The 8,156-nt window shown below is 45.6% G+C and overlaps 1 pseudogene; it reads left to right on the top strand.

Moving 5' to 3' along the window:
- The first annotated feature begins 6,679 nt into the window (after positions 1–6,679).
- Positions 6,680–7,613, top strand: LOC146853733 (olfactory receptor 1G1-like; annotated as a pseudogene).
- Positions 7,614–8,156: the final 543 nt, after the last annotated feature.

The following is an 8,156-nucleotide window of genomic DNA, read 5'->3' on the forward strand; positions in this document are numbered from 1 at the left end:
ATTCCACTCTTCCGACGCAGGAGGAGAGACTCGTGTAACCATTGGAGCCTGCTGTGGATTATCGGCAGGCATTCACAGGACGCTTGTTCGGAACATTCCGGGTAAGATTGAGACTCGCTGAAAGGCGCCGGTTGAAGCCAAGGAGAGAGGGATTTCGTATCAGGGCAACCGCGTTGCCGGAGAAGTCGGCAGTCAGGGGCAGGTAAGCTGTGGAGGTTCGCACGGCGGCCAAAACATTGCAGGAGACTTCCGTTTGGATAAAGTTTATGTTATAGCTTTGATACTCGTTAGCGGCCATCTGGCAGCCATGTGGATGGAGCCGGCCAATCACTTTCTTTTGTTGGGCTGAGGTCCTGAGCCCGTGGAAAACCACGAAGTGGAAGCTGGGTTCGACCTTGGAGGATCCGAAACCAATTGGGGGGAGAGAGAAGCCCTGACTGAAAGGGTTCTTTAAAAACTACTTTTTTTGTTGCATTTTTGGTTCCCGAGTACAAAGAGTGTGGGGAGGAGTTGTTTGGTACGTATGGGGACGAAGGAGTGTGAACTGGTTATAGGAATGAATCGTTAGGGAATCCTGTGTTAAACTGTTTGCCTTTTCTGTTTCCAGTACATAGAATTGCCCTGCCATCTCAGAGAGAAGACTGGTACGACCAGAGTGACTACGTCAGAGAGATACTTGGCAGGTGGGAGGAATAACCAGTGAGACCTGATGAGAGTAGGTAGCCTGTGAGCGTTTATTAATTGCATGTCTTTGTTTTGCAGATGTCCCTTCCCACGCAGCTCCTACCCTATCATTCCCCTCGCCTGATCACCTCAACACTCTGGAGCTTCTGAATCAGAGTTTGGGGAGGTCGGGAGGGGGGCCCCTTTGAGCATCACCCAGATCCTGAGGAGAACCGGGAAACCGTGACAAGCAGAGCCACCGCAGACTGGTCATTGTTCAATGTGGCTTTATCCTTCTCCAAGGACAAGTGGAATCATTCCCAGAGCTACTGTCCTCACGGAAACTTTCTACTCAGGCAGAAGCTGTGGTCAGGTGACTTTCGACCATGTTCAGCAAGGCCTCTCGTCAAAATTCAATCACTCGAGTGCAGGCTGTAAATGGCAGCCATCTTGTTTTAGGCCAAAACAGACCATCTTAATTAAAAGAAACACAAAACAACGTTACCACATCATAATGATTGTACAGTGTTAATCCCCACTAATACCCCTATGTGTATGTAATTATCTAGCCTTCTGCAACACAATAAAGCATTAGCACACGTTATTTTAAAAGCGCAGACTCGAAACAAATAACACTTTTGCGATACTCATTTAATTAAATTGCACATATTATTAAGCCACATATATGCATTCCCACGTGTAGTTTTCTCTCATTAGTAATGTTGATTAATTTGGACTTTTAACAAAACAAACTCTTAATTAATGATTTCAAATTAGTAATTTTAATCATAACATATAGACAAAACTGGAGCTTAAAACTCGATAAATTTTCAACAGAAAACTCTGCTCCAGCAACAACACTACAGATGGACACCACACAGGTTGTATTATAAAAATAAGTATTTTTATATAGACTTAACACAAGACGAAACGCCAAAAATCCACAATACTGTACTCGAAAATAGACTTTAAAATGGTAGGAAATAGCTCAGTTCTCTTAAGATCGTAAATGCGACACTTTACTTTCAAAGTACCTTGGATGTGTAACGCAAAGCAAACAAAAGGGTCGCAGGGAAGGTGATGCGTTGGTTCCTTACACTCAGGGGAGTGAATGCGTCGGTTCCTTACAGCTGCGCAGGGGAGTTGATGCTCGCTTCCTTACTGTGTGGGAAGGTGATGCGTCGGTTTCTTACTGCTCTCTGGTATGATGAGACAAGATGGCACCTCAATGCGATACTTCTCTCTGGTGCGATGCAACAAGATGGCGTCTTGGTTACGATGCGATAACGTTGATGCGGTGGGTGCACACCCGTCGACTGTGAGGCGACTCGATGATCTTCTGAGCCGCAACAGGCCCTGCGAAGCGCTTCTCCGGTGATGCGACGGTGACCTCTGCGGCAGCGGCACGATTCTCCGGTGATACGACACGCTTTGGTGATGCGATGGCGGCAGCGGTGGCACGCTTTCTTGGCGATGCAATAGTAACAGCTGCGGCGGGAACACGCTTCTCCTCGTTGAGTTGCGTTTCCAGCTCCCAGCGACACGCAGTCTCTCAGGAGGCCCAGCACAACAGCAGGCACTTCAATTCCAAGCAAGGGAATTCAGGGGGGAGCTGGTTGGTGAAGTCTTGTATCCCTGAGACTTCAGGCAGGAGGCAAGCTCAAAGTTCAAGCCCTTGGAGATTCTTCTTCAAGTTGATGAAAAGCACACTCAGTCCTCTTCTCCTTTCTTTGGCAATGAAGCAACCACTACAGGCCAACCCCCAAACACACAGCACAGGGGTAATCTCCTCCTTCAGCTTCCTGGTTCCTCTCCTCAGCAAAGGTTCGTCTTGATTCCCGGAAGTGATCTAAACTTCTGGGGTCTGGGTCCCCCTTTTTATACACAAAACTCCTTTGTCTCTAAAGGCAGAGAGTGTCTGTACCTAGTCCAAACCAGTTCTGGGTGCATTCTGCCAGTGTACTCCTTCTTCCTTTGTCATTGTGGGCCAGGGTATTCAGACACGCCACAGAAGGTGGAGACAACATTGTGGAAGGCAGGCACAGCCCTATTCAGGCCCAGGTGCTACTCCTCCCACCACTCCTCATGCAGATAGGTCTATTCAGCCTTGTGCTGACTCACCCTGTCTCCTGGAGCCCCCCAGCCCCTAGTTAGGCAAGAAAATACCTACTTTCTAAAAGTGATGTTTTCAAACACAGAATGTTAAAACCAACTTCACTAAAATATGTATTTTATCATTCTGAGTTCAGGCATACTCAATACGTTTTTCTACCATGTTCCCTGGGTCAGTTATGATTATAAGGTGTTATAATCAAGCTGCCCATTCTGGCCTATGGGAGCAGGTAGCCTTGCAATAGTGAAAAATGAAAATGGCTGTAATTCACTATTAGGACATGCCACACACATCAGGGCATGTCCTACCTTTTACTTATAAAGCACCCTGCCCTTGGGCCTACCTTAGGGGTGTCTGACATGTGGAAATGGGAAGGTTTGGGGACTGGCAAGTGGGTGCACTTGCCAAGTCAACATGGCAGTACCAGACTGCACACAGGCTCTGCAATGGCAGGCCTGAGACACACTTTACAAGCTGCTCCGGTGGGTGGCACAATCAGTGCTGCAAGCCCACCATCAGCATTTGATTTTCAAGCCCTGGGCACACGCAGTGCACTGTACTAGGGTCTGACAAGTAAACCAAATAAGCCAATCATGGAGTCACTAATCCATACATTCATTTACCATAGGGATCACTTGCACTGTGGCACTGGATAGCAGTGGCACAGGGCCCAAAACATCTAAAACCAGCAAAAACTTCAGAGGCAACAACAACAAAATGGAAGGGAGACCCACGCCAATGTTGCCAGGTCTAACAGTATCTAAATTGTAAAACAAAACATAATAGGGTGAAGTACATAGCAAACACCAGGGGAGAGCTTAGGGTGGGGACAGGAAGGATGTACATCATGTCCAGTGAAGTATGGAGCAGACAACCATGGTTTGAGCTCTGTGAGAAAGAGATTGATGCTCCAATTCCATATTGTCCCAGCTAGAACCTGTCAATTTTCAGTGGCTATGAAGTTGCTACTGTGGTAGGAGCTGATGCCTGCAGATTTAGAAGTTCAAGATTGACAAGGAGTCAGCACAGGATGTCGGATGCATTATAGAGATCTAGCCTAGCTTGTAGTGATACTCATCAGCAGAGCAGGACCTCCTAGTTGTTGTGGCCCCACACTGCTGCATACAGGAACCAGAGTATAGTGGAGGGCAGCCTGTTGGATTAAGAGTAAACTGCTTGTGCTGATTCCAGTGAGAAGCAACAAGGATAGTGGGGTACGAGGAGCCTAAGATGGAGATGCTTGCGTAGGTCTTGCTAACTGCCTTCTTACTTAGAGACGGCTGCATGGTGGAACCTGTGTGTAGGACATAATGGAAAAGAGCATGGAGCCCACTCCGAGAAAAGCAAGTAGTTGTGAGCCCATGCAGACCTGATGGTGCTTGGAGCTAGAGCAAGGGAGTCAGGAAATTCCATACACTTCAAAAAGCACTATCTAGAAGCTTGTTCCACCATTTCAGAAGGTGGGTACCAGTGTATAAAATGGGAACATCAGACACACACTCTTCAGTACACTTTTGGTCCTGTGGATAGTATGGCAGGAAGAAGGACTTCTATGTAGCTAAAATGACTGCCACTCTACCATACTGCTACCCTGCTGCTGCCTTGCTGAATTGCTGCCCTTCTGCCCTGCTGCCCTCTTGCCAGGAGAAGAAGGACTGGACCTGTAAGCTGAACCCAGGATCACCAGAGTATCTCCAAAGGGCCAGTTTGCTTCCCTCGTGATCTGAGCTTTAGGGACACAAAAGGCTCCCTTCACCTTGGACCCGTACCTGAGCCCAGCCCGGGTGAGTCTTGACCCTTCAATCGGTGCCCCCACCAGTCCTGAACCCTTGGAAGTGTTTCTGAAGGTGACCAGATAGCCAAAATCCAAAGGTGGAAAGTTTGTAAAGTGTTGACTAAAAACTGCTCCAAGAACCAGGAGGAGACCAGGCCCGACCTGCTCGCCTATCTGCCCAAGGTGCATTGCTGGTTGCTTTGATTTTGTGGAATCTTCTGCTACATTCTTGTCCGCAGCAGTAAATACTTTTCAGTGGCCCTTCTCCAAGGGTTATGCAGCCTCATGAAACTGTCTTTGACTGAAGCCCTCTGCCATGTCCCACTGGAAATGTTCGACTTCCATTTCAGAGATGAAGTCTGAATGTAGAAATCTTAACCGCATCTTCAACCCAAGGCTATCCAAAGATGAGGCTGCCTCCTCGGACACCTCTGGCAGCATTACCCTGCTGAACGTTACATTTTTCTCAGAAATTCTTCTAATTCTGAAGGTAAGTGCTGACTGGGCGCCAATCCACTTCTTGTTTCTAAACCACGCTCCATTTTTGTTAGTCATATTTTTCGACTTCTACCTGGTCCAGTGCAACTAGATGTCCGTGGATGGTGCTTTGATCGTTTAGATGCTAGTTTTTACTAAAAATGTAAAAAATTCATAACTTCCCATCTACTGATTAACATTTAGATCTTTTGGTGTCAATTAACTACAAAGACTATATACAAGCTAAAATGGTCAAGATACTAGCAGCCATAACAGAAACTAGAACCGCATTAGAAAAGAATTTAGATGCAGTGGCCCTGGACCTCCTAGTCCATAGAGCTGACTAGCACAATCTTGCTGATAAAATATGCATCACTATGACTGTGATTCAGAAGCTTCAGTTGCGAAATAAGTGCAAGAACTGACTGACGGATTAGTTTATGGTGGAAAGGGCCCACCGGGTACCAGCATGGCGTGCCCATCATGGGTGCTTCTCTCTGGTACATAGTGATGAAAATCTTGAACTACCGTGACAGGGGAGACATATTGCAGCATGCTAGAAAGGAGGAGAACCTTCCACTCCATTTGCAGTAAAAAATTGCAGGGCTGGCTGTATAGTCAAGAAGACTTTAAGGCACATGAACCTAAGACATGTGCTTGTGTTCCCAGCCAAATTACAGAATATAGCAAATCAAAGCACCCTGTTTTTCACAAAACCATAAGCAGCATGTTACTGGGGTGAAAAGCAAGCAGCAAGCAAAGTAAATAGAGAAACATTGTCACTTAAATAGAGGCTAAAATGGCAGAAGAGACTATGGGAGATGACAGGAGGGTGGGTGGAGCCTAAAAGCGTTTCCTGTTTTGTTTCCAGTCAAGGACGAGTAGGACTAAGAGTAATGGGGATTACCGGTAAGTAATCATAGCATTATGGCACATGGCACCACCAGTGCTAAAGCCGGCCCTGGATAGGCTAACAGAAGGCATGTGTTAGTTTTTTTACCCTACATTTTGTTATTTAAAAAATTGCCCTTTGCAACTGGAATTACTTGCAGTATCCGAGACTGGCGTTAATTTTTGATGTGGGCTGAGATTCTCTCCAATTCCCTTTTCAAATGAAGAGAAATAGACAGTGCACTCACTCTTGGTGTTTAAAAGAACTTAAACATTAACACTCATAATACTTCTGATTACATTCTTCATAACTTCAAAATGTATTTTAATTGTAAATAGTTTATTTCTGATTATAGATGGCTAAGTGGGAAAGGCAGCTATGACTTTACTGTCAGACAGACTTGCACAATTCCTAAAGAAATGGTATACAGATCTGCAGAAGACACAGCAGACAAGACCTATGGTGTTAGTATGAGAAATAATAAGAGATATTGTAGGAGATAATAAAAGAGGTGGGAAAGTGCTCTCATTAAAGGTGATTTATCACATTTTTATTAGATTCATTTGGGTGTTATCTGTAAATATCAGGATTTGCAAAATGGCAGATGGTCATGTCCAGTTTTCTTTTACAATTTCACACAAACATAAATAAAAAATAAATACTATTATCTTTCATCAGTTTACTTGCCATGCTTTATTTGTTTTTATTCCGCACTACTAGTTAGCCATGTGATGATGATTTTCTCTCCGCAGGCAACATTATGAGGGTATGGCAAAATTACTCCTTCGTTACCGAGTTCTTTCTTATTGGCATATCACAAAATCCCAAACTAGAGACCTTCCTCTTTGGTCTTTTCCTTCTCATCTACTTGGCTACTGTGCTTGGAAACTTCCTTATCATCTCAGCTGTCTGGTTGAACATCCATCTTCACACACCAATGTACTTCTTCCTGAGTAACCTCTCCTTCCTACTCCTCCGTTACTCTCCCCAAGATGCTGTCAGACTTCGACAAGGAGAAAAAGACAATATCATATGCGGGTTGTCTCACCCAAATGTACTTCTTCATCTTCTTGGAGTTATCAGAGAGTATCCTTCTGGCTGCAATGGCATTTGACCGTTATGTGGCTGTGTGCAAACCTTTGCATTACACCTCCATCATGGACAGAAGTGTTTGCATCCAGTTGGCAGTGACCTCATGGGCCTGTGGCTTACTGTTTTCTTTGGTGCATACACTACTGACAACAAAGTTGTTATTCTGTGGCCCCAACAGCGTTAGTCGATTCTTTTGCGATGTGCCACCTCTCTTCAAACTGTCCTGCACCGACCCTTTCTACAATTTCCTGGGCTTGGTGATATCAGGGGGACTGATTGGTCTTTTTTCTATTTCAATCAAAGTTTACTCTTACATCCGCATTGTGTCTGACATCCTGAAGATTCGCTCTGCTGAGGGGCGGATAAAGGCTTTCTCCACCTGTGCCTCCCACCTGGCTGTGGTCACAGTATTCTATGGGACACTCTACTTTGTGTACTTCCGGGCTGAGGCAACTTTGTCAGAGGAGAAGCAGACACGCGTGGCTGTGTTCTACACCATGGTGATCCCGTTACTGAACCCGATTATTTACTGCCTGAGGAACAAAGAGATGAAAAGGGCGATTAGGACAATTCCAAGAAGAAAAACAACATTCTTTGCATAGTGTTTTGTGAATTGTCCCTGTAAACCTTGTTAGTCTATTGAGAACATAATCAAAAGGCACCACCCACTCCTACTGAGGCACTCATTTATAATATTTTGTTGTAGGGCAGCGCCACAAGCCTTCCTGCTGTGCTGCCCTACATCAAAAGAACAGGGCAAGAATGTGCCGTATTTATTAGATACGCTCATTCCTGTCCTTTTTCATAGCACTGACGCACAAATGGCTGCCATGAGCCAACGCAGGCACCCTTGCACCACGGTGCCTATGTTGAAATCAGGTTATTTTTGTGGGGAGAAGGGACCTCTTCCTTCAGAAAAACAACCCTTACGCCACCCCTGGGGAGGCATAGGCTTTTGACACATGCCCAGGTTTACAGCATGTTGTAAATCTGGGAATGTGTCAAATGCCATGGGTGTTACATAGGAACACCCACCGCAATGCCCATTGGCACCTCTCCATCGCAGTGTGAGGCATTGCTGCGACTTGCACAGCATTGCCTCACACCATATCTAAGAGGCCATGAAAATTCACGCAGGGTGGTCT

The sequence above is a fragment of the Triturus cristatus genome, chromosome 4_1 (assembly GCF_964204655.1).
Source record: "Triturus cristatus chromosome 4_1, aTriCri1.1, whole genome shotgun sequence".
NCBI lineage: Eukaryota > Metazoa > Chordata > Amphibia > Caudata > Salamandridae > Triturus > Triturus cristatus.